Consider the following 27,828-nt stretch of genomic DNA (forward strand, 5'->3'; position numbering starts at 1 on the left):
TAAACGTTTACACTTAACTATATACTTAGGCTATCTTACTTGGTCTCCCGCTCTTAAGTTTGCGTTTTTTAGGAACAGTGCATTGTAAAATAAACAACAGACAGCACTCTATTGACATATAATTAACACACAATTATTTACAATAAAAACAAAGTACATTAAATAAGCCATAGGAAGGTTACTCTCTCTCTACCTATCCTTATACTTTTGGTATAAAAAACAAACTTTCCCTTTTCAATATTGAATGACTATATAATATATTTACTCTGTTACTTCTCTGCTTAAAAAAATCAAATTGCCGAGACTAATTTACTTATAAAGAGATTGCTAGCTATAGCAAGTTATCTCACAATTTATATTCCAGCTAACAACAAATCAGAGGACTCTCTTATAGATATTTCTTATTACTATTTCTTATCAGTCCATCTATGACATATCTCTTAGATTACAAAAAGAATGTACATTAAAGAATGTAATACACTTACAGGGGGCTCTTTGTCACGCCACCTTCCAAACTTCCTGTATCAAAGTCACTATGGTTTTCCTTTCATCATAGGCCTTAGGTTTCCATCTGGAGAGTGTTATTTCAGGGAGCGTTTCGTCGGAATATCAGCGGGTCTTGAACTGCAATCTTTCCGGTACTCAAAAGCTCAGGTAAGAAGTTTCAGCATAAAGGCTTGAAGATCACTTTTTGCTTTGGTTGACTTCCCGCAGCACTATGACATCCGACTGGCACTAGGCATCGGCTGTTCTCCCAATTTTTTTTCTCTGGAGTGGGTTCGCTGTAAAGTCTAGTTTTCTGGTCTGACTGCTTCTTGTTATCTGCCGACTGCCTCTGGTTCTCTTCGGTAATAGCGCTTCGCCACTCCTCTCCGGTAACTGGACCTCGCTTCTGCTCTCTCTCTCTCTCTCTCAGCTACTGAATCTGGCCTCCCCTCTGTCAGCAACTGGATCTCGCCTCTTCTCTCTCTCGGCAACTGGACCTGAACTCCCCTCACGATGTTCGGCTCCTTTTATTTTCGCCTTTTCTGGACCTTGCAGCAAGGGTTGTAAACCCTGAAGTAATCGATAGTTCTGCTTGATCTTTTTGTTACGGCCGACCGTTCTTTTTTCTCCTTTGTGCACTCTATTTTTCTTTGTCTTGTCGGGCAGCGGAAACTTCTCTGAAACTAGCGGATCTCTTTGATACTAACTTTGAAGGTGTTCATGCACAGAGCTCTTAAACAATTTTTTCACACACTTAATCGTAAACAACTTTCTTGTACTCTTATACATGGCTATTATAAAAAGTTCCAATGGCAAAGCACTACATTTGTTTTTGACATTCTAGAAACTTTAGTTAAAACAGTAACTACAATCAATTGCCATACGGTTATTTACACTAATGTTTAACATAAAATATAGTGACAAACAAGGTTACTTTTGTAATAGTTCTCATGAGACTTTACCTCTGGAAAAGTCGATGTAAAGACCTTCGATATTTTTAAGCTACATCGAGGTTTACACTACATACACACATTCATATTTGTTATTATTTACTTCCTATCGGGAATTGTTCTCCAAAGTAGAAGATTATTTTTGAAGACCCCAATACGGTCATATTGAATACTCTGGATTTTTCTGCTTCAGGCCATCTAGAGAGTTGAGTTTCCTCTGCTATCTTTTTTTTCAATTTTCCTTTTAGTCCAACAGCCATTTTGCTAAATTTTAGTATGCTATTTTATTGCACTGGCAACAGTACCTGCGATAAGTTGTGCCTAGGCATATTTGAATGGCAACATTTTGAATTTCCGTTTTAATATCTTCATATTTAACAGAATTCTTCATTGATGACATCTGCTCACTACCCATTTTTACCCTCTCAGAGTTCTCATTGATAGAATGTTTTATTTCTAATTCATTAGATCTATAAGCTGAAATTGGTGTGATCATCGTTTTAAATACAGCTGCTTTTGCCTAAGTATCTCATATACCCCATCAAATTTTCACTTGACCCATCGCCATAACCACGGTATTTATTCTGTAGTCAATTTCCATATTTACTTTGCATATTTTCTTTCTTTCTTCCTTTTGAAAGAAAGAAAGAAAAAATGATATCTTCAAGATATCAGCTGATATCTTCAATATTCTTGCTTGTTTCATCGGTTTTTCCTTTTTTTTTAATTATTATTTATTTGTGAATTTCGTACTAAATTTCTTACAGTTATTCAGTTTATTCAAGGAATCCTGCAGACGGGTAATGGATTTATCCAAGTCCAAAACATCATCTGTATAATAGTCAGGAGCTGAGATCAACATTTCCGGTTTACATATCAGATTTTAATGCCACTTTCCTTCGCGTGACTCATATGTTCTTGTTTGATTTATACCATAAAAGCTTCATTTTAACTTTTCACACCTGTAGCAAAAGTATATCATCTGATTTCAAACATTATAGTTCATCGCCCCATCTCATTGTGTGGCGATATTTTCTTCTCTATCCTGCTCTTTGTATCCATTCAGTGCTTTAATATTGTCCATCTTTTGTCTTCTAATCTGTTTACATGCTTTATTCTTTCATTAAGTCTGTGGTATAAAACCTTATTGTTTATTGATCTAAGTAAGTATATACATTAATTGGGGATATTTATGTTTTATTTTATGACATAGCAAAAAATAGATTGGTTTTAAAAATAAAAATAAATAATTTAAAGCCTTTGCTTTTTTTCTTTGAACAGAGTAAAAAACTCATTACCATTAACTTCTTTGAAATCACTGGTGTCCAATGTTTATCCACAGTTGGCAGTAGATTGCCAAAAAGCTACCACTATTTTCAAGGATTTGGAAGAAAAATCTTGAATTCTCTTACAATATCCTGTTAATAAACCTAAAATGATATTATATTCTAAAATATCGTGAATTCTTCTTTCGATTTTGCTGAATTGGAGAGTAAAAACTCGAGTTTCCACGAAAATAAGTGGACGACGAAACCACTGCAAAAGTTCTGATTTGCAGGTCTATAGAATCTACCTTATGAGAATAGGTTTTAGATTTAGGGTTACCGAAATTGTTTCACATGTTTCACTTTCAAAAAAGGTGTAATCTGTCTGAAACATAAACTGCAGAGGATTTTTAGAGGATCAATACAGAGAAAATTTTTCATAATGGGCATGATGGTTGTATAACTAGGGTTCACTCTTGAAAATCGAAGTGTTGTGAGACCAGTTTTGTTTGCTGGGAGAGTGGTGCTTGAGTGGAATTGGCTGCCAGAGCCTGTTGTGGGTGTGAATGAGTTCGATACAAAGCTGAGTAGTTCTTGGCATAATGATTAGGCCACCCCCCCCCCCTTGATGAGTCTATGGACTGCATGGAATAATAATAATAATAATAATAATAATAATAATAATAATAATAATAATAATAATAATAATAATAATAATAATGATAATAATAAGAAATTCGATGAGAGGAACGTCGCCAGGAGGTCAGCTTTGAGAGATGTTGTATTATTACCATGTGTGTGTGTGTGTGTGTGTGTTTGCGAGAGAGAGAGAGAGAGAGAGATTATCCTTAAAAGAATTTGCATGGGACAAGAAAGAGGAAGAACACTCATGTTACCAGCAGTGCCATAACTAAAACATGAAAAAAAAACAGATATAAACTCTCTCTCTCTCTCTCACTCTCTCTCTCTCTCTCTCTATATATATATATATATATATATATACACACCACACATACACAAACACACATAAATATATATATATATATATATATATATATATAGAGAGAGAGAGAGAGAGAGAGAAAGTTTTTCCTCTTGGATGTAATATACGTTGAAGGTACCAAGAAATTTCTCAGAAATCAAGATACCACTGAAGAGACCTCAATAAATTCGAAACCGGTCTGGGTAGTGGCTCTTCCATTATGCATTGCATTATACATGCCTGAAAGGAGGGGTGGTGTGCTTTGCATTATGGGATACATACTAAGGTAAGTGATATGAAGCTATTAGCCTCTATACACAAGTAGCCCAGACGTGAATATATTTCACAGCAAAACTTTCTTTTGCTTACTTGGGAAAAGGATTAAAACCATGTATAAGATTTCTTAGTATCTTTAATGTATATTACACCCAAGGCAAGAAATTTTCTACATTTTTCTGTGATCCAGAGATTTTTATTAATAAGGTCAAGCACCTTTTGTCTACTTGTATATGAGATATATATGACTTCTGCATTACTTCAACCTTGGAATAGGGAGAGGAGAATCAATCGACCGTGAGATGCGGTGATTGATTTTCCATCCAATACCCTTGGAGGGTAATGGATAGCAATGCTGTAGCCAATGAAGTTTTAACTGAGGCTCGGCTATTGCTGTTACCCTCCTGCCATGATAAGAGCTTTAATTAATAGCTCAATAACACCTTATCCCTACACTGTCCTCTACAGATAACGGGGAATATGAAAAGCATTCTTGCTTCGCCCCTTTAAGCCAGTCCTTATAAGGACTTGGAATAACTCCTGGGTTTGAATTCCACTGTAGAGATCTCAGGCCGAAAGATCTGGGTAGTGGCCCTTCCTATTATGCATTGCATTATACATGTCTATAAGGGGGGGGACTGCTTTGCATAATTGGTTACATACTAAGGCAAGTGATATGAAGCCATTAGCCTCTATATACAAGAAGCCCAGATGTGAATATATTTCACGTGCATAACTTTGTTTTGCTTATTTGGGAAAAGGATTAAAACCAAGTATAAAATTTAAAGGTTTTAAGAATTAAAACCAAGTATAAAACACAAACACACACACACACACACACACACACACACACACACACACACACACACACACACACACACACACACACACACACACACACACACACACACACACACACACACACACGGACTGTGGACATAAAATAACTTTCCCTCTTTGGAAGCATCTGTAGCTAAAACCAACAAACGGAATCAGACCAAATTTTATATTGAGACTTTTGAATGTATGGGGAGATGATTTCTGCGGAAAAAAGATTTAGTACCAAAAATCGCCAACAGGGGAAATTTTGGCGCAGGTGGAGCCAAAAGCAGTCAAATATTTGCAGTAACCGCAGGTAAAAAGGATTATGCAACTTTTACTGTGCGTACGTGACAGCCGTGCCACCAATTTCACTTAAAAAGGGATTGGAACGTTCAGGCAGTTATTTGAATGACTGACGAATTGTGATTAATATGCATCCTACCTTGCGTTAGCATGCTTTACTTGTTAGGTTGTTTTACCTTAAACAGTGCAATGCCGTAGCGACCCTTCGGGAATTTAGAAGGCTTCATAACCTGCGTAGAGATCCTATGTCAGCTGAAACACTGAGAGCTATGATTAAGAAGTTTGAAGAAACTGGATCACTAGGAGTTAGACCTGGCAGATGACGGAAAGCAGTGCAAGAATGGTCAACACATTGAAAATCGTGTATGCGGTCCAGGTAACCCTGATTATGATGAATAAAACATTATTTCCTGTGAGTTCAATCACGACATTAATTTCTGTGTCTCTCGCAAGTTGTTGTTTTAGTTTAATTATTATTATTATTATTATTGTTACTCGCCACATATTGAGCTGGAATCAATGACGCGGCTGTCGCTTACACCGTCGAAATGTTATTATTCCATTTTATCTGCCTTTAATGTAATTATCCGCTTGTTTTCAGCTCCGCCAGAGCCAAAATTTTCCCTATCGGCGATTTTTGGTACTAAATCTTTTTTTTCGCGGAAATCATCTCCATATGCCTTCAAAAGTCTCAGTATAAAATTTGGTCTCATTCCGTTTATCAGATGCCTCCAAACAAGGAAAGTTATTTTATGACCACCCTGTATATATATGATGGGGCTTGTCTAGCTCAGTAATATAACCCGCTTGCCTACCATAGCGTTTGACCGCACGAAAGAAGACTTTGTTTCGAATCTAGTCAAGGACTAGAGAGAATTTTTCTAAGCCCTTTTTCGACCGGTTCCCGAGTTACTCTATCTCTGGCAAGGCGAGTGGGTTTTTCTCCCGGAAACTCGGGTTTTTGGTTCTGTAAACTCAAGAAAATCGACTGTAGAATCCACACTATTTTCATAGATTAAATATATTGTGTTAGGTACCACGAGATAACGACACTTGTTGAGCCGTCTCTCTTCACTGAGAGTCGCTTAATTAGGGATAGCCTTGGGCCAGCTGTCTCTGATTGGGTACCAATGGAGATTGAACTGCCTACCCAGTCTCCAAAAGTTAGATAGGACTGAAGTTGCCTCGCCTACTCCCTATACGGGAATAAAAGGCATTAGCTGATTTTATATATATATATATATATATATAACTCTAACATAATATATTGCAGTCTGAAATAGTATGAGTTCTATGGATGATTTTCTCGAGTTTACAGAACGAAAATCCCAAGTTTCTGGTACAAAAAAAAACAAAAAAAAACCGCTTACCCGTGCATGATATCGAATATCTCGCGCAGAGATAGTTGCGATTATCTTTCATGAGTCATATTTACTCATACACAGAAAAAAAAGTAAGAAATAAATGCGGTATACACATCCCTGCTTAGAGGAGATTATAAGTAGCTAAATCTGTTTTACTTTCTTTTTTTGAGAGAGAATAAAAGTAAAACTTTTGTTAAATTGTTGTTTGTGCTGTAGCGAATCTTCTGATATGCATGCATATCATAAGATTCTTAAGTCTTGCAGAAACTATTTACAAGTTCCAGTTCTTCTTGACAGAACTAGCCATATTCGTTGCCAAGTCATTCGCTGACTTCAATGTTTTATTAAAAAAATTCTCATTTATGTAACAGTTTTATGTTGTTTGGAAAGGAGACAACGGACGCATCACCGGGAAAGATTCTTTGTGCCATGAAATGTCTATTCCTGTAAATTGGAGGAATACGATGCTCGCAAGTGAGTACAACTGTGTCCGACTGAAATCGTTGTGTGAAGGGAATTGATGGGGTTTGAAAGATGAAATATTGCAGTCCTATCTGATTGGAATATTATTGTTAAATACATTACCATACTGATATAGCAGCGCAGGGAGTCAACTGCAAGTGCTGCTCGCAGTGGAAGCCACGCCACACTCACCGAACGTGACCCTAGGTTTCTAAGAAGGATAATATGTAAACTACGACATTAACTGCCGACATGTTGATTGCGGAGTTCCAAGCATCGGCTGGAACACGAATGTGCACCACAGATTCAGAATCGCGCTTCACAACATGGGTTTACATGGTGGGACTACAATATGGAACCCCACATAATTTGAACCAACATCCTGCGTCGTCTTCGGTGGTTGAAAGGGACTGTACAGTGGAACATGTGAGCTTGGAAATCTATGTTATGGTTCGACGTATCACGATATAACTCTTTCCGGGAAGATGGACGAATGTAAGCGTGGCGGATGACCGGTGAACGTCTCTTTCCAGAGTGCGTAATCATAATTATGAAATTCGGAGGTGGCAGTGTAATGGCATGGCCCTGTTTTTTTCTTGGTTTGGCAGCGGACCTCTGTGTGAATGTGCCACGAACATTAAACTCCGATTATTATCTGAACATTCTGCACAATGCATCGCTTCCTAGTTTGTGGTGTTTCTATGGGAATTATTACCGTTGTCAGTTTCAGCAAGACAATGCATCATGTTATAACGCTGCTGCTGTTACTGCGTGGTTTGTGGTCATGAACGTTACCACACTTGACTGGCCCTCATAAGGCCCTGATCCAAACCCTATTAAACATCTATGGGGTGAACTGGATCGTCGAGTGCAGTCAAGAGACGTACGTTCCAAAACAGTGCAGGATCTCATTAGATGCCTATAGGAAGAATGGTCCTAAATTCTCATTGATTGCTCCCGTACGTTTGTGGGAAATTTTTCCCATTGGATTCCTGCAGTAATCGCACTTGAAGGAGGTTCTACATCTTATTAAGTTGGATACAGTGGCTGTTTGTTCCTTCAACTATAATGCCCGTTGATTTCCTTAGAAGTAGTCTAAGTTACAAGAATTTTATAAGTGTTTTATGTATATTAAATATAGAGACAATAGTTTCCCCATCTCCATATATGGTTATAATAATAATAATAATTATTATTATTATTATTATTATTATTATTATTATTATTATTATTATTATTATTATTATTATTATTATTATTTCTGACATCTCCAAGGAGTCCGAAGACTTATCGCTGGAGGACACCTACAACTGTCTGAACTGAACTGTCTCAACCACTACACCGAACCTCTACTACGAATCATCTCCATCAACCGTCCACCTCCACCACCACCACCACCACAACTTGTATTCTATGTCCGTAAATTGCGTGTGTTCTGAAGGGCCTTTTTGACTCTATGCGGGATGAAAATCGTCCAGATAAAGATTCCTCAGATCGCAACGAGAATCGAACTTAGGCCTATTCCAATCGAAGCAATGAACCGTCATTCTTCCAATTGCGCTATGGAGGCATTATACGTGGCTGTATGAAACGTTTGGTATAAAAATAAGTTAACAACATTTTTTTTATTGGAAAAAATTAACTTTATTTCTCATCATGATCTCCATCGGGTACTACACATTTGATCCAGCGAGTTTGCAATTTTTTCGACCCATCTAAAAAGTAGGATTTGTTAACTTGTATAAAATAGTCATCGACAGCTTTTATGACAGCCTCGTTCGAAGAAACGTTTTCCCACCGAGCCAAATTTTTAAGTTTGGGAACAAGAAGAAGTCACACGGGGCCAATTCCGGCGAATACATTGGACGTGGAACCAATTCTAACTCAATTCGTGCAATTTTACCATTGCGACGGCCGATGTATGGGACTGTACATTGTCTTGATGAAAGAGTTCTTTTTGTTTGACCGTCAATCTCGGCAGTTTTTTTCCTTCAGTTCTTTTAAACGGTCCAACAGTGTTGCATACTAGACTCATGTTGTGCATTTTTTCTTGCAGAATATTATACACCCGTTCAGTTGAGATGCCTACAATCTCACGCACTTTCACTCGGCGGTCTTCCATATCGATACCATAGATTTCGTCAGTGATTTCCTTCGTAGTGACCTCAGTCAGGCATCCGGTGCGCGCTTCACCCTTTTTTATTACTATTATCACTATTATTACAGACGACTCCTGGGAGTCCTTAGACTCATCGAGGGAGTCCTTAGACTAAACATCATGTCCACACAACTATACGACATTCTCAAAGTATCTATCATACCTTGCCTTGAACTTACTCACCGTCATAGCACCTACAACAGACTCTGGCAGCTTATTTCACTCATTTACTACTCTAAAAGTAAACAACCCAGCTCTAACACCCCTACTAACCACACTCTTGCCCAGCTTCCATAGGTGTCCCCTAGTTCTCCCACCACCAGTCCTGATCTCAAAAATACCCTCTGAATTAATCCTATAGAAACCCTTTAGCAATTTGAATGTCTCAATCATATCTCCTATTTTCTGCCAATCAACTAATTTCTGCATCCCACAAATCTTCAATCTGTTCTCATATGGTTCATTCAATAGACCTGCTATCATCTTAGTCACTCGCCTCTGGATAGTCTCCACCTCCTCCCCATCAAGAAGGAACCTAGGCGACCAAATCTGGGCACAGTAGTCTAGATGAGGTTTTATCAAGGCTCGGTACAGAGGTACAATAACTTGCTTGTCTCTGCTCGTCAAGGTATTTTTCAACAACCAAGTGAGTTGATGAGCTGATTTAGTTACTTTTGCAATGTGCCCCCTAAACTTCATCTCCCTATCCACCAACACTGCCAAGTCCCTGGACTCATCAATCTCCTGGAGGACAGTTCCACCAATGTCGTATACTGCTGCTAATCTTTTCGCCCCAAAATGCATTTTTCAGATTAAATTGACATCCATTCTCCTTAGCCCAGAAGTCCAATCTATCCAGTCGTCCTGCAAGATTTTGACATCTTCTGCATTCACTAATGCCCTACCCAACTTTGCATCATCAGCGAACAAATGAACTGTTCCTCTTAGATCCTTCCCTATATCGTTAATGAACAAATTATAAAGCAGTGGTCCAAGAACAGAGCCCTGTGGCACACCAGTAGTCAGAGGCCGTCTTTTGGACTCTACTCCTGAATAAACTACTCTTTGATATCTCTCCATCAACCACCCACCTATCCATCTCACCAACCCTATATCCATTCCCATATGTTGTAGTTTACGGATTAGAATTCCGTGTGGTATCCTGTCAAATGCCTTTGCCAGGTCCAGCAGTATCACTGTAAACCCATTACCCTTATCCAGTTCAGCCGTCACCGTGTTATAAAACTTAAGCAAGTTACTGAGGCATGATCTTCCCTACACAAAGCCATGTTGTCCCATGTACAGTATCTCATTTTCTTCAATCCATTCCTGTATTTTTCCCTTGACTACTTTCTCCATGACCTTGCAACGACTCCTGATATGCTGATCGGTCGGTAATTTGCAACCGTAGACTTGGATCCTTCTTTATGCAGTGGAACCACTTTCCCCTCTTTCCACACCTTCGGGACTAAACCAGACCAGAGATTAAACAACATGGTGAAGGGCTCTGATAATTCTTTAGCCGCTTCCCGCAAGACCTGTGCCGGTATACCATCCAATCCCACAGATGTATTCACATTAAGGTTCTGTAATAGACTATTCACCTCCACTTCATTCATCACAATCCCCGTATAAATGGCGAAGACGTCTATAGACGTCAAGTTTATCATGGATGCGAATGATATTACATAGAAATATATGATGGATACGAAGAATACGAGGATGCGTATTTGATCCATAATGGCCGGTGAGGTGGTTAAACTCATTTTTCCAAAAATAAACAGTCTTTAATTGTTGTGCAGAGTCCCCCCCCCCCATGAACTGTATCTAATTCTGCTTTGATCTGCGTGGCCTTCCACTTCTTCAAATAAAAGTGTTTCATCACTGCACGAAACTCGTTTTTCTCCAATTTTATGAAAAATGCGAATACGGTGATTTTTAAATGTTTGCCAAACGAGAATTATCCGTTGCACGTGGGTAAAATTTTGCCAGGGATCACGAAAAAGATGATAAGTGCCGATACTAGAATGAATAAACGAATTTTGCGCCGTCTATTGGAAAATTTTCAAACTTTTCAAACAACCCTCGTCAAATATTTATTATTTTAATCTCAATTACTTCCCTAATCCTGTGAATTTGCCAGCAGAAATCATGGGAAAACTGTCACTACTATTACTTCTGATACTAATAGTAAACGAAACAATTTAAACATTTTAATATATTTTCAATGATTGTTTAAGTTTTCTGAGTGCAGGTGGCGCTTTTATTGAAAACATGGGTGTTTGGTGCGAAGTTGTTTGTTACTTTTGCTTGTTATCGTTTATGCGTTTTTGTTAGTTAATTGATTTTTACATTTTAGGCAGTTATAATGGTTACCGATTTGGCTCTGATGTCTTCTAATTTTTGATATAATTTCAAGTTAACGGAGGTAAAGTTAATGTATTTATTGTAAGGCGTTTCTCGTGTTATAGTATTTATTACTTCCTGTTAAGAGAAAAACGCGGGATATTGTTATTTTGAAGATATTTCAGTTTAGATTATAGCACCTTGTATAACCAAAGTCTGTGTTAAGGGAGAAAAAGAAAACTGGATTGGTATTAGTTTTAATATTTCTGTAAATCGGATATTTTCAACTTTTGGGACTTCACTTTAAAACAAAGCATTATGCAAGTCGAAAAGATCAAACAGTGCTTGTGTTTATCCTCTAATAATCACTGTAAACCAGTATTAATAAGAATTATGTTCATAAATGCAGATATAAATGAATAAAAACTACAAAAAATGTTCACTCTCATATGTCTTATGTTAGTACTATTCTTTATCAACAACTGCTCCAACAAACTACCAAGTCATGTAGATAAAAGTTGTTCTCCATTTCTTTCTTCCTCCCATATATATATATATATATATATATATATATATATATATATATATATATATATATATATATATATATATATACACACACACGCACACACACACACACACACACACGTACTTCACGAACACTGTTCCAGCATAGGTGTTTTGTTTAATCTTAACTGGTCTTGCACTCTTTCTGTTATCTTCCTCTTGATTGTCTCCATTTTCGTTTCATCATTCTTCTTGGTATTCTTTCTGAATTCATTCTCATTATCTGTTATTATCAACAACTAGGAGTTCACATGCATTTCTTCAACACTTCTTAGTTCCAAAACATTACTGATGTGCACATTTCTTATTTTGCCTTAACTTTTTTTTTTTTTTGCCAATGTTGACCTGAGTGAAGTCACTGCAAGAAGAAAGTGGTAGGGTTCCAGAGGCCCTTTTCACATAAGATGAAATAGCAAAATCGGAAAGATTCACCCATAGTCCTCGAAATACTCTAATAGCATTGGGGGGGGGAGCAAGAAGGAAAGAAAAAAAAGGGGAGGGACAAGTCTACAGATAATATAACAGATATATATTACATGAAAAAGTAATGAAAAGAATGGGTTTTTCCTCAACACACTATCAGGTTGATAGCCAACTTGTATAAGGAGCAAGAAGCCACGGTAAGAACAGGTGTTAGATTGACCAAGTTGGAAAAGAAGTTAGGCAGGATGTTTACTTTCTCCTCACTTGTTTAGTATATATGCGGAGGACATCATGCATGAAGCATTGGATGAGCTCAGGACAGGAATTAGGATAGGAGATAGATTGATCAGTAATCTGAGGTATGCTGATGATACAGTACTCCTTTGCAATGACATGGAAGAACTAGGACATTCTTGACAAAGTCAACAAGATCTGTAATAAAAGAGGACTTCAACTCAATCCTAGCAAGACAAAGATTATGGTTCTCAAAGGAAATACAAACAGAGAAGCTCTTGAAAACAAGTGTACCTTAATGGAGAAAGAATTGAGGAAGTCAGCAAGTTTGAGTACCTGGGATTCATTATTAATGTGAAAAATTGCTGTTCAGAAGAAGTCAGAAAAAGGTTAGAATGGCTAAAATGACAGTCAGAGACCCGTCTAAAATCTGGAAGGATAGATCTATCTCCTTGCGAACAAAGTTGAGGATTTTGGATGCAGTTGTTTTTCCAACAGCGACTTATGGATGTGAGACTTGGAACCTAAAGAAGTCAGATAAGAATATCTGCTTTTGAGATGTGGTGTTACAGAAGGCTGCTTTGGATATCATATAATAAAAGGTGTACGAATGAATGGTTGTTAGAAAAGATCAGTAGAACTTGAAGGCTCTTTAAGGATATTGACAGAAGAAAGTTAAAATATTTTGGACACATAGGAAGAATGGAAGGGGACTTCTCAAAACAGTAATAGAAGGTAAAGTTTCTGGAAAAAGAGGCAAGGGTAGACCATCAATGAGATGGATGAATGGGGGTGTGTGTGTGTGTGTGGAGTGACTGATCTTTAGAAAGTTGAGGCTGCCAGAAAAGCAAGCAACAGGATTACATGGCGAGGCCTGGTGTCGCACATCACTGAGCATCGGAGTGTCCCACAAAAGCATAATCTTCTGATTGTGCTTTTGCGGGACCTCACTCTCCCGAAATAGACTGCTAATACTGTTAAAAAAAAAAAAAAAAAGATTTGACCCAGTGTAATCATATATTGATTTATCTAAAGTTCCATCAGAAAAATTTAGAAAGCATGCTTTCCAAATATTTGAAGCTTTCACTACAGTCCATTAGTAAAGTTTTCACTTAATGATTTAAAACCACATTCTTGCTATTAATATGTAATCCATAGTTCTGTGTTATACTGTTCCATTTGTCTAGGGTTTTTTGTAGCTCTTCTGAATTGATCCAAATCACCACATAGCAAGCACAGGCATTAACCATATCTAGGATACTGTACATCACTAGAATGCAACAACGAAGATAAGGGACTCCTGTTTGCATTCATTATTAAGTTGTAAACTGCTTAAAGTTATTAAATCTAGTCTTCCTGCAGCTCATACATTTAACATAGATATTCTTGATCGTAACTATTTTTTCTTTTCCTGTGCCTGTCTTTTCCAAACTTTCTCAGACATTTCCCATTGTACCCAATCAAAGGCTTTTTGCAAATCAAGAAATGCTATAAATATGCTTTTCCAACATATGAACTCCTTCCTTTTCCCTTTTATAAAGCTAAACCATTCTTCTCATAGACCCTTTTCAGCCTTATTCTTGTTGCTGTTATCCTTTCATAACTCTTTATACTGTGACACCCCTCTTGAGACTCCTTTATACATTGGAGCAGTGATTCCCTTGATCATCTATCACCTTTTTTTCCATTTCAGTCTTGAACTGTGAGAACCTCTGATCAGTTCAATAGGTAGATTGTCCATCCCAGAATATTTTTCACCTTACTTAATGCTTCAACTCTGTGGGACATCTTTCCATTATCTCCTATTTCTATATTAATTCCAGTTTATTCAAGTGGCTTTTCATCTTTGTTTAACCCATCTCTAAAATATTACGCCATTTCCTGATCTCCCTCTCTTCTGGTAGTCACAAGATTTCCATTTATTAAAATATAGTTCCTCATTGCTTCTTCATTAATCTATATAATACTTTCTTCTTTCCATTAATATCTTCTTCCAGCTTATGTGTAAATTCATCTTAATTTATTTTTCTCTGTAATTACTATTTCTTTATTTACACCCTCTTTTTCTGATTCTCTTTCTCTTTGATAATACTGATATCTCTTAATTTATCTGTGTTAATATTACATTCAGTTAAGTTAATATTACACCTGATATAAATTTTGGTGATGGATAACTGAATGAAAATTCTCATGCTAGTTTAAAGAATACAAAAAACCTCTTTGAAGTGGTTACTGATATATAATTGAATGAAAATTTCTCAGTACACTGATTCATACTTAAAAGCATTCCAATTCCAGAGTTGAATAATTATTAGTATGTAAATTATGTCTTAAATAGTTGCCTTAATATTGAGATGCCTTAAATAGTGTCTTAATATTTTAAAAGAACTAAAAACAAAATCAATAGAAGAAAAACTAAACAATTATAAACAAAAATGGATAGAACATATAAACTGAATGGCCGAAACCCGATATCCTAAACAAATACTAAAATATAAGCAAATTGGAAAGAGAAGGCAGGGTAGACCTCAAAAAAGGATATTGGATGGATAATGAGACCAGAACAGATCAATATGATCTATATCCATAATTAGCATTATGATGATAATATTGAGGTCAAGTTTTGTATTTGCCATATCTTTGGGAAACATATTTCTTCCTGTTTCCATAGCCTGTTTCCAAAAAGAGAGATAAAAATCAACTGCCAAACTATCACCCAATTGTATTAACATCAGTACTCTGAAAATATTTAGTGATCATCAATTTGGATTCTGTCTTTTTGTTCCATAACAGATCTAGCCAACCTCGCCTACCTTTGGATGCAGGCCATGGAAAAGTTTGGAGAAACTCAAGCTTTGAATATTTCCAAGGCATTTGATTGAGTTTAGTATTGTGGCCTTCTTACCAAGCCACAATCTTATGGTATTCCTCCTTCTCTTTGTGAATGGATAGCAAGCTTCTTCAGTCATTCATCACAGGTCTTGGTGGATATTTTCATTGCCTTCAATTTTTCTATTAATGCTGGTTTATCCCAAGCTCAGTGGCTGTTATCCATACTCTTCCTCCTATACAGTACATCAGTGATCTCTTTGTCATCCAATCTTATTCATAGCTTTGCTGATGAGAACTCTCCACTCCTCTTTTTCATTTTTAGAACTTTGTAGTGGTCAGGTAATTCATGCTTCAAGATCTCCATTAACCAATGCTTTAAACACTGATCTTGCCATTCTCAGTTTGGGTGAGGATAACCTGGCGAATTTTATTGCCACCAAAATGCATTCAGTCCTGTTTCATTTCCAGAAAGAAAGACAATGCGTCTCTCTCTCCCTTCCTTTCTCTTCCTTCCTCCCACTCTACCCTCTCTCACTTTTGAAAATATTCTTACAAACCAGGATCAGTTTTCTCATCATCAAATACCTGTTATGTACCCTCAGGGGGTGTGTGTGTGTGTACAGGATATTACGACAGTACTATATGAAAAAGTTAGATCATTAATCATTACTAACTTCTTATCAACATTTTTTATCCAAATTAATCTGCTATCTGTCAAGGCTCCAATACTATCAGATCTTATATATCAGTTTTCTCTTTTTGGGTCAACCTTCACATCTAATTGTTTTGGCATAAGCACATCAGGTCCATAGCCTCTTCAATCTCAGGGAAAAAAAAAATAAATAAAAGATTGGTATTCTTTTTTGTTCCAACCACTATTTCCCTCCTGCTCAACTGCTGATGCTATAATTTATAAACCTCAAATTCTCCCAACCTTAGAATACTGTTTTCACATTTGATGTTTTGCATCTAAGACCTCCCTCAGAATATTTGATTGTATTCAGAAAAAGCAAGCAGTTCACTTAATTGATATCCCTTTCTTATCGACTCCCTACAGTTGCTTTCCCATAGATGCTCTGTTGTTACATTGTCTCTTCTATAGTTACAGACTTCCCAAGTTATATAAGATTATGTTCCACAAACATTATGTAACTGGAATTTTATTCAAGTTGGATTAAACTCCTTCGCCCATTAATTGCACACTACCCTTACATGTTTACAGTGCATGTTTGTGATAGTACATTGACATAGATTTCTATTAGTTTCATTCACAGATGCAGAGAGCCTCTGTAGCTCAGTCAGTATAGACAAATCTTTTTAGTCAGAACAACCTGGGTTCAATTCCTTCCTTGATGTGAGGAACCTTTATCTGGTCTCTTTTGACTAAAGATGAGTTAGCTGGTCTCATATGGAGGTAGAGAATTTATTTCACTTGAATACTTGGGGTTTTTCATCTCTCAGAGCAGGTAAACCAGCCCTGTGAACACATGGAATACAGTTGTGAATACTTACATCCCAGCCATAGGTCTGATTCATCAACGATATGCCGGTTCCATGCCCAGATAAAATGGGTGAGGTGGGAAAAGCAATGGTCAGCTAACCCAGAAAGACCTGGGTTCGATTCTTCATGACGCAAGAAACTTTTATCAGATCTTTTCAAGTAAAGGTGAGTTAGCCGGTCTCATATGGAGATGAAGGGTTTTATTCTCTTGGAAACTCAGGTTTTTTGTCTGTTACAACAGGCACACCTACCTACAGTCATAAAATATGTGCTGAAGGCAATGGGAAGCCACCTTGTTCCATAATTATTATTCACTGGTTAAGTAGCATATTGCTATCCCACTAACCATAAGGTTGATAAGGACTGCACACACACAGATCAATTTTGGTGCATCTGTGCATAGGTTCACTTTCTCCAGTGTCACAATTGCTCTATATCACAGTGTGCACAAACATTCCCATCCCTGTGAGGCACCTGTTCATGGTGGAGGAGAACTCCCATGGAGAGTACTGGCTCTTTTCATGTTTCCTCTTTTCATTTACTTTTCTTCCCATATTCTTTCCTCTACTTCTCCTGAGTCTTTTTTACTATCCTTTCTTCCAGACCACCATCACTGGAATCCAATGCCCTTCAGCAGTGTTTACTGTGTGGGACAAGCTGTGGAAATCTGGAAAGGGGGATGGCCCAGTGGAATGTCAAGAGTAGCCCTGGCATTCCACTCCCGAGTGCAGTCAGTGTTTGCTGGTTAGTGGGCATCCACATGTGGCTCCATGGAGCTCTGACCCTGAACCAGAAACCCCTTGAGCACGAATCATTCAACCTCAGACATTTCAGGGGCCCTAACAAAGTTCCAACCAAGTACTCATACCGTAGTCATAATGGAATACAGTATTTGGTAACAGAAGTAAGAAACAAAAGCTATATGATACTAGTATAAATGTACCAGTGTTTTTGATCATTCATGTAATATGTGAAAAGCCAATAGAGAAAAATGTCATCTTTCTTTATTCAAAAGGGTTAAAAACTTAGGACCCTCTAAGTTAAGAAAAACTGTTAAGAAATTACATTCTGGTGATTGTGGAAACATCCTGTCAGCAACATTCCGAGAAACTACTGAGAGCAGTCAGTAGGTGGAATTCCAACCACGGTAACACCTCATAAAACACTCAATTCTTGTAGAGGAGTGATCTCCTTGATGTTCCTGATGAGGAGATATGTTCAGAGCTTAATGATCAAGGAGTGACAGGTGTGAGGTGCATCCTGATACATAGGGATGGTTACCTAGTTCTGACCAGGAACATCATCCTTACTTTTGATACACCTAAGCTTCCAACACCTGTAAACTCAACTGACCTGTTAGAGTGTGCATTCTTAATTCACTAAGATGCTTGAAATGTCAGAAATACGGGCATGCCCAAACTATCTGTCGTGGCTCTACTCTACTACCTGTGCCTGATATTGTAGTAAAGAGCATGATAACAAATACCTTCTCTGCAAAAAAGCTAAATGTGTCAACTGTTAGGGAAATCATCCAGATTACTCCCATGCCTGTCAGAAGTAGAAAGATGTAAAAGAAATACAAAAAATTAAAACAGAGCAAAACATATCATTAGGATTCAAAAAGGAAGTTAGCCACCTGCTCTGAGATCCTCGTATGCTGAGAAGGCAATAATTAAAAAAATAACTATTCCACCATCTGATAATTTCACTATACCCGAACTTTATTATGATTGCAAGTAGTCAGAGAGGTTGTTCCTGGAATCAACAGAAGCCTTAAAACATACTCCAAACCTTAACAAGTATGGCAGTATAAATCTACCAAAGATTTGGGAGACAGTCATCTTAAGACCAAATTAATATTTATTACTTTTATTTTATTTCATTTTTTTAAACTTTCTAAGACTATCATTTGGACTATTATTTCAAAACATTGAAATTTTATTTTATTATTTAAAATTTTTTTTTTTTTTTAAACCTAGATGGCACCATATTAGGACTTTAGTCTTGTGTTGCACACTGCAATTACTGTTACTAGCCCCACTGTTACACCGGATTGTGGTTGTTTTGCATTTGTAACAAACTTTGTGTTGTGTGCTCTGAAGATGCTGGATATAATACCAGCGAAATATTAGCTTTTAAGTTAATAAATAGTTATTTTCTTAATCATCTGTTTTCATATCAAACCGTGAAATCTATTACAAAAATGTCTGATGAACACATAAGCCTATCCACGCAGATGATTGCAAGTGCTTCTCTGTTGACTGCATCAATTGCATGACCTACAGTCTTACTCTAGAGACAACTCCAAGAATGGTCCCATTTGATGAGAATCCACTTGCCAAAAAAATTATGGTAAAGATATCACTCAAAGATAAACCACCAGATTTACTTTCAGTATTCACTGAAAGTAAATTAAACTTGCCAACTGACCCTAATACATCCAATGTGTTGAATATTTTACCAGAGGAAGAGATGGATACTGGCTCTTCCCAAAAACAATTGATAAATATACACCTGACAAAGTTAAGCCCTGATCTCCTGAAAACCAGACAAGTGTATAAAGCCGAAACATTAGGAAAGTTTTTAAAATTTAACTGTCGAGGGTTTCACTAGAATATCGATGATATCAAGATTTTGTTGCAGAAATGCAAATCTTTCTATATCTGTTTACAGGAAACATACTTAAGATCCAATGAGGACCATATCTTAAGGAATTTCACTGTTGTACACAAGGACAGAACTGGAAGTGGTTCTGCTCATGGATGAGTAGCTATCCTAGTGAGCAGTCATACTCCTTTCTATCATGTTCAGCTTAATATTGCTCTGGAAGCAGCAGCGATTTGCCTATCTGTGGGATTTCTTATTACAGTATGTTTGATTTATTTACCACCGAGTGCTGAGTTAAATGAAATCAATCTTGATAACATCTTGCAACTGCTGGAACTCACAAATAGATAAGGTTGAATCATTGAAGGAATCCTTGACAATAATGACCTCTCCCTTTTGAATTCTAGATTAGATACTTCCATATGCTTACCCACTCATATTCTGCAATTGATCTTGTAATCTGCTCCCTTTCCATTCTTCCACTGGTCGTGTGGGATGTCGAAGAGAACATATTTGGAAGTGATCACTTTGCTGTTCTTTGCACATTGTCTTCACAGGAATGATGTTCCTCCTACATGGATGCCCATATGTAAAATGGACCAGGCTGACTTGGAATACTTTTCCAATCTTGCAAAATTTAATGCTGATACAGTCTATCAAACACCTATCAACGAAGTAGTAAAGTATGTAACAGACTGCATTGTTCAGGCAGCAACAGCCTTCATTCCAAGAACATCATCTCGATTTCCGCTCTATCCAGTGCCTCGGTGGAATCCAGAAAGCCAAAATAAGATCAACACAGAGCATGGGATATATTTTGTAGATGCCCCACCACATCAAACTTAATAGCTTTTAAGCATAATGAGGCCAAAGTACGTTATGTGAGACATCAGAGTTAAAAACAGCAGTTGTGGATACAATTTACCTCATCAGTTAATAATGAAATGACCACTGCAAAAATTTTATGGGATGAAATCTAGAATATGAAAGGTAGATATAGAAGTGTGAGGGTAACGACCCCACCACGTAGTGAGTTATGAAATCCAAAAATGGGAGACCAAGGCCCTACATGAGGGCTGTAGTGCCAAAGAAGAAGATATAGAACACACTGTTTGTCTACCTTAGACCATAATGGATGTTATTGCTGATCCCAAAGCTATTGCAGACACTTTGGGAGAAAATTTTGCAAGAATCTCAGCAACAGCTTCATATCCACCTGAATTTTTAATACTGAAAGAGCAGCAAGAAAAACAAAGGCTAAATTTTTCTACTAATGGGCTTGAGCTATACAATTAGCCATTTGTTAAGGAGAATCTAAAAAGAGCTCTTTTACTGCTCACCCTAGTGCAGTAGGGCCTGATGACATCCATTATGAAATGATAAAATATCATCATCTTCTATGGATCTCCTCTTAACCCTGCAGAGGTTGCAGCTAATCTGACAGATACAAACATTGTTTTTATAAAAATATTCTTGCACATATCCAGTGTATAGCTTGGAGGACATGACTGGCTGCACATGTGTATATTACGAGTGATATTCTGCACTGTTTATGCCGTTAGTTTGGTTTAACACGTGTAAGTAAAGGTGTGTGATATTTGATAGCAAATTGTATCTGAGAGATGCCGTGAACTCCGATGTCAATATAGCATTGGTTTAGTTGTTTTTTTTTTATTTACCATTGAATGGCTGGAAAAATATATCGATTGGATAATCCATCAAATTTTGAAGAGATTCAGCAAATGTTACTTGAGTCTGATGAGAAAGAGTCGAAGATTATGTGAGGATGAAAGTGATTTAGAAGATGATGATTATGTGAAAGTTCGTTCAGAAGATTTGGTACCGAACAAGATATTTCTAGTGAAGAAAGTGAAGATGAATTAGACACGAATGAAAAGTATTTTCTTGGAAAGGATAAAGAATCAAAATGGAGGAAAAATGAAATAAGAAGGCAAATTAGACGACAGCCGGCAGAATATTTTGTGTCAACTTTTGTTAGTTCAGCCAAAAGCAAAAAAATGCCAAGACAGAACTTGAAACTTGGAATTGCATCACAGATGATATTTTAGATCTAATCTTATTAGATACAAATAAATACATCGATTTTATTTCGAACTGGCATTCAAGAGAAAGAGATGCTAAATGAATAGTAAAAACAGAATTGAAAGCATTTTTAGGCCTCTTATATCTAGCTGGTTTACATTGCAACAATCAGCTAAATTTGCAGGATTTATAGGCTACAGAAATTTAAATTTATTCACAATTCTATCAGGTTTGATGACAAACTTACCAGGTTAGAACGCCTGAAAGTTTACAAATTTGTGGCTGTGAGAGACGTTTTCTCACCATTTGTAGAAAATTGTAAATTATGCTACTCCATGGGACAGAATGTAACAATAGACGAAATGTTACCTGGGTTAGAGGCAAATGTGGGTTTAGACAATATATTCCATCAAAGTTCAGTAAATATGGAATAAAAATTTTTGCTATGGTTGATTTGAAAGTATTTTACACAGGAAATCTTGAAATATATTCAGGTAAGCAGCCCGAAGGACCGTACTTGATTAGTTTGAAAGTTTATTTTTCACTTGGTTAGACTATAATAAATTTAGTTTAATCCTTTATCCAAGTGTTAGCTCACACTTGGATAAAGGATTATACTTGATTAGTAATCAAGAGACGCAGAACCCATTTACTCTTCAGGATGTAATGTTACAGCCGAGAATTGGTTCACTGATATAAATCTTATCGCCGACTTGAAAAAGAAGCGACTTTCATATGTAGATACTGTTCATAAGAATAAACCCCAAATATCACCTGAATTGGTGTCTCCTAAAAACACGAAAAATCCAACATATTTGCTTTTATTGCACATTTGTATCCCATATACCTTTTAAAATTGCAACTTGGAATGTCAGAACTCTGTATGAAGCTGGCAAATTAAGAAATGCCATAAGAGAAATGAAGAGGCTGCGCATCCGGATTTTGGGAATTTGCGAGACAAGATGGCCAGGATCTGGAAAGTGTCAACAAGATAATATGACAATGTATTACTCTGGGAATGATGAGAACAAACATTGACATGGTGTAGCTGTAATAGTAGATGAAGAAATCAATAAATCAGTAATAAATTGGATTCCATTTTCTGAAAGGATAATGCTGTTACAACTTAAGGGAAACCCCGTTAACATAAATATCATCCAAGCTTATGCACCCACAGCTGACAAAAGTGAAGATGTTGAAGAGTTTTATGAACACCTAAAAGAGATTAAAAACCTAACAAAGAAACATGATATAAACATAGTGATGGGTGACTTCAATGCAAAAGTGGGAAGAGGGGGTGATGGAGAAATTGTTGACGAACATGGCTTAGGCACCAGAAATGACAGAGGAGATCGCCTAGTCCAATTCTTTCAGGAAGAAGATCTAACAATAGCAAATACCTGGTTTAAACTTCCACCAAGAAGACTGTACACTTGGAAATCCCCTCAAGATAACCAACATAATATTGTCAGAAATCAAATTGATTATATACTGATAAATAAAAGATTCCACAGTAGTATAAAGAGTGCAAAGACTTATCCTGGAGCAGATATCTCATCAGATCACAATCCCATAGTTGCAGAAGTACGTCTTAGATTAAAATCAGCTAAAAAATCACAAAAGAAGAAAAAGAAAATTGATGTAGAAAAACTGAAAGACCCGAACATAAATAAAAGTGCCAAGACACAGCTTAACCTGTGATTACAACAGATTAACATAGAAGAAAATAAAAGTGTGGAATCTCTTTGGAATAGCTTAAAGAATGCCATCGTAAGAATAAGTATTGAAGAAGTAGGTTATGTGAATAATATAAAACAACAGGAATGGATGACAGATGAGATTCTTTCTCTTATTGATACAAGAAGAATGTATAAAAACAAAGACCTAGCCAGGTATACAGAAACACATAACATCATCAAGAAAAAAATAAAAGAAGCCAAGGAAAATTGGATGAAAAATTTATGTACTGAAATTGAACTGCTTCAGAAACAACATGATAATTTCAATCTGTATAAGAAAATACGAAATTTCCGGAAAACTGAGGAAAAAGCAAATAGTGTCTCTAAGAGACGAAAATGGAAAAATAGTTCTAGAAGAAGAGAATAAAGCACAGATTTGGATAAAATATGTAACAGAACTTTTCAATGATACTAGACAGAAGCCTATAAATATAAAAGATAACATTCAAGGCCCAGCAATCATGAAATGCGAAATAGAGAATGCTATACGAACAAGTAAAACAGGAAAAGCCAGTGGACCAGATGGTGTGCAAACAGAATTTTTAAAATTAATCGAACCAGATAACATCAAACATCTTGAAAAACTATTTAATAAAATATATGAAAGTGATGAATTTCCATCAGATTGGCTCAAATCTACATTTACCACTATCCCAAAGAAACCCAAAGCGAATTCCTGTGGTGACTTCAGACTTATTAGTCTAATGAGCCAAACATTAAAAATATTTTTGAAAGTAATTCAGAATCGCATTTATAGAAAAAGTGAAGAAACTCTAAGTGAAACACAATTCGGCTTTCGGAATGGTTTTGGTACTAGAGAGGCCCTTTTCTGTACCCAAATATTGATACAAAAATGCATAGAAAAACAGAAATCTGTCTTTATGTGTTTCATAGATTTTGAAAAAGCATTCGACAAAGTCAGACACACCAACTTAATAGAAATCCTTCAACAAATAAGGCTAGACGAACAAGACATAAGACTAATAACAAATCTGTATTGGAATCAGTCAGCTACCATTCAATTAGACAACATTACCACCAGTGATATTAACATCAAAAGAGGAGTGAGACAAGGATGTGTGCTCTCACCACTCCTGTTCAACATATATGCAGAGGTAATCTTTAAAAAAGCATTGGAAGAATGTCCAGAGGGAATCACAATAAATGGAAAGATTGTTAACAACCTACGATATGCAGATGACACCGTGCTAATTGCAGATAACATTATGGATCTCCAAAAACTCGTTGACAGAGTATACATAGAAAGCCAAAGAATGGGAATAAATATAAACATCAACAAGACAAAATACATGATCATCAGCAAACATCCAGCCTCATCAATGAAACTGACACTCAATGGGAAAAATATTGATCAAGTGTCAAGATATAAATATCTTGGTTGCTGGCTTAATGAACGGTGGGATCCAGAAATAGATATAAAGACAAGGATTGAAGTTGCACGGCAGCCCTTCATGAAAATGAGAACACTATTCTGCAATAAAGACCTAAACATGGAAGTCAGATGCCGAATGCTGAAATGTTACATGTGGTCTATTCTGCTCTATGGAGTTGAAACATGGACATTGAAGGCGACAACCATCAAGAAAATCGAAGCCTTTGAGATGTGGCTATACAGAAGAATGCTAAAGATATCATGGACAGAAAAAATTACCAATGAAGATGTCTTAAAATCCATTGGCAAAGCTAAACATCTTGTACAAATAATCAAGAAACGAAAAACATCATATCTTGGCCACATCATGAGAAACAGCAAATACCAACTTCTACAAACTATTTTGGTAGGAAGAATTGATGGCAAAGGAACTAGAGGAAAAAAAAGAATATCATGGTTTGACAACATCAAGATGTGGACAGGAAAGAGCAGTGCACAACTGCTCAGATTAGCACAAAAGCGCAGTTTGTTCACCAAGATGGTCGCTGATCTTCGATAGAAGATAGCACAATAAGAAGATCTCATATACCAAAAAAAAGGGAAAAAATATAATTTTAGTTTCAAGTATGCACTTTGATAACACCATGAATTTAGATTCCCAAAAGTCTGACATATTAGAATATTACAATCGAACTAAGTCCGTGTGTACCAAATGATTGGTACATATAATGTAGCCAGGAACACCAGAAGATGGCTTAGGTTATATTCTACACAATTTTGAATATTGCAGTAATAAATGCGCAGACTATTCATATGCTGAACAACAATGTGAAAATACAGCTCAGAATATTTATTAGAAATCTCATAACGCAGTTAGTCTCAGAACAAAAAACAAGATATTCAGAAATCTCTACATGTGTGCATAAGCCTTTACACCTGAAACTGCATCTGTTTCAGACACAATCTGAAGGAAATTTTAACGACGATATAGATACAACTCCCTTGACAAACAGAAAAGATGTTTTATGTGTTATACATCCCAAACAAGTTGCTTATTAAAACATTTTTGCAATTGTTGTAAAAAGTATTTATGTCCTGAGTATAGCAGTATTGTTTGCGATGACTGTTATGACCGTTTTGTAAATCCAACTATTGAAGATTCTAATTAATTAATGTTAAATGCATTTGTTTAGTTTTATTTTCTTTCATTATCCATGTTTGTGTTATTTTGTAACAAAAATTCTTATTTTTTATATTTCTTTGTTCAATAATTTCTAGATTGTAACTGAAAATAAATAAACCATCATGTATTATATTTGCAGTGTTTTTTTTTTTTAAGTTTTATTGCATTTCAGCACATACTAGTAATGAATGTATCTCTTGGATTGCATGCTGCCTAAGCTGCAATTTTTTCAACCACAAACTCTGCCGGGTTAATATATAAAAGAATACTTGCAGAGGAAGAGTTATATAATAAGTAATTTTTCATTGCTATACCAAAACCAGGAAAAGATCCAACACAAGCAAATAATTATCGACCTATTGCTCTGACCAGTGGTCTTTGATAATATTAGAGGAAAAAATCAAACAGTATTAAAGAAAATGATTAATGTCAGACTTCTGATATTTAGAAAGCAACGATCTTCTCTCCAGTACACAGTGTGGCTTCCATAGACAACCTTTAACTTTACACCATTTGGTTCATTTAGAAACTTGTATAAGAGATGCATTTCTGAAGCAAGAACATCTGGTTTTAGTTATGGAAAAAGCTTGTTACAAAGAGTCTGGAGATATGTCTCAGAGAACATCTTCCTATATTTATATCAAGAACAGGGTGTTCCCCAAGGCTCTCTCTCTCTCTTAAGTGTGACACTTTTTGCTATCAGAATCAACTCATTCCCTTCATTCATTCATTTAGAACAGGGGTGGGGGGGGGGGAACACCTCGCCCGTGGGCAAAATTTCGCCTGCGAGTCTATTTCAATTTGCCCCTTTGCTGATGTACTCGTATATACATGTAAATAAAATTTTATAATAATTTAAATTTATTATAATTAAATTTATTTAAATTGAAATAATTAAATACACAAAACCAAAAATAGCCATGTTACATATAATACGATCATCATATGTCTGGTAAGATATATATTGCACACTACATACACTATATATAATAGTTAAAATTTACCAGTTGCCTGCAGAAGTTTTTAAATTAGCAATTTGCCCTTGATACTAAAAAGGTTCCCCACCCCTGATTTAGAAACTTGGAGATATGTCTCAGAGAACACCTTCCTGTATTTATTAAAAATTTTCTATCTGAGCAAACTCTCCAAGTGTGGAAAGTATGCTATCTCAGCCATATCATCAAGAACAGGGTGTTCCCCAAGGCTCTGTCTTAAGTGTGACACTTTTTGCAATCAGAATTAACTTAATCACTGAACAGCTTCCTCCCACTGTAGACAATGCTCTATATGTTGATGGCTTCACAATTTACTGTCACTCTCGTAACCTGAGGGTAATTGAAAGACAACTTCAGCAAGCAATCGATCATGTTTCTCTATGGGTTCTTAGTAACGGGTTCAGGTTTTCAACAGGAAAAAGTGTCTCTACATTTCTCAAAAATGTTTAATTATGCCCCAAAGATAAAGTCTCTTCCAGATCATTCTACATGGGCTAGTCTCTTTTCTCTGCATTGGGAAGCTCAATATCACACATGTCAGACTGCCATACATCCTTTTTATGTGAATATTAAAGAGACTATGCAAACTGTTGGCATGAATGTTGACAACATTGCTTACACCAAACATAACATCCCTCCACGACCGTTTGCACTCCATCCTGCAACCTCTCATTTTGTCAACTACAGCAGAAGTTTCATACTACATCTGTTTATCTGCAATTATTTAATGCACACAGAGCAATGATTTCTTGCTTGTTTATACTGATGGCTCAAGAACTGATACCTGTGTTGGCTGTGCTGCTTTGTTTGCTGATATTACTATCTCCAACAAGATCCTACCTAATTGCTTAGCTACCGATGGCAAATTAACTCAATCACTAAACAGCAAAATTATCA

General features: G+C 36.4%; 1 protein-coding gene across 2 annotated transcripts in view; it reads left to right on the forward strand.

Moving 5' to 3' along the window:
* The first annotated feature begins 11,360 nt into the window (after positions 1–11,360).
* Positions 11,361–27,828, forward strand: part of Rcd5 (microspherule protein Rcd5) — a 245,474-nt gene continuing 229,006 nt past the window's right edge. For both annotated transcript variants that reach the window (XM_090395444.1, XM_090395445.1), the window contains exon 1: positions 11,361–11,496. The gene's annotated coding sequence lies outside the window, so the exon portion shown is untranslated. The remainder of the gene's footprint in view (positions 11,497–27,828) is intronic.

The sequence above is a fragment of the Typopeltis vanoorti genome, chromosome 7 (assembly GCF_054136105.1).
Source record: "Typopeltis vanoorti isolate ZY-2024b chromosome 7, IOZ_Tvanoo_1.0, whole genome shotgun sequence".
In the NCBI taxonomy this organism is placed as follows: Eukaryota; Metazoa; Arthropoda; class Arachnida; order Uropygi; family Thelyphonidae; genus Typopeltis; species Typopeltis vanoorti.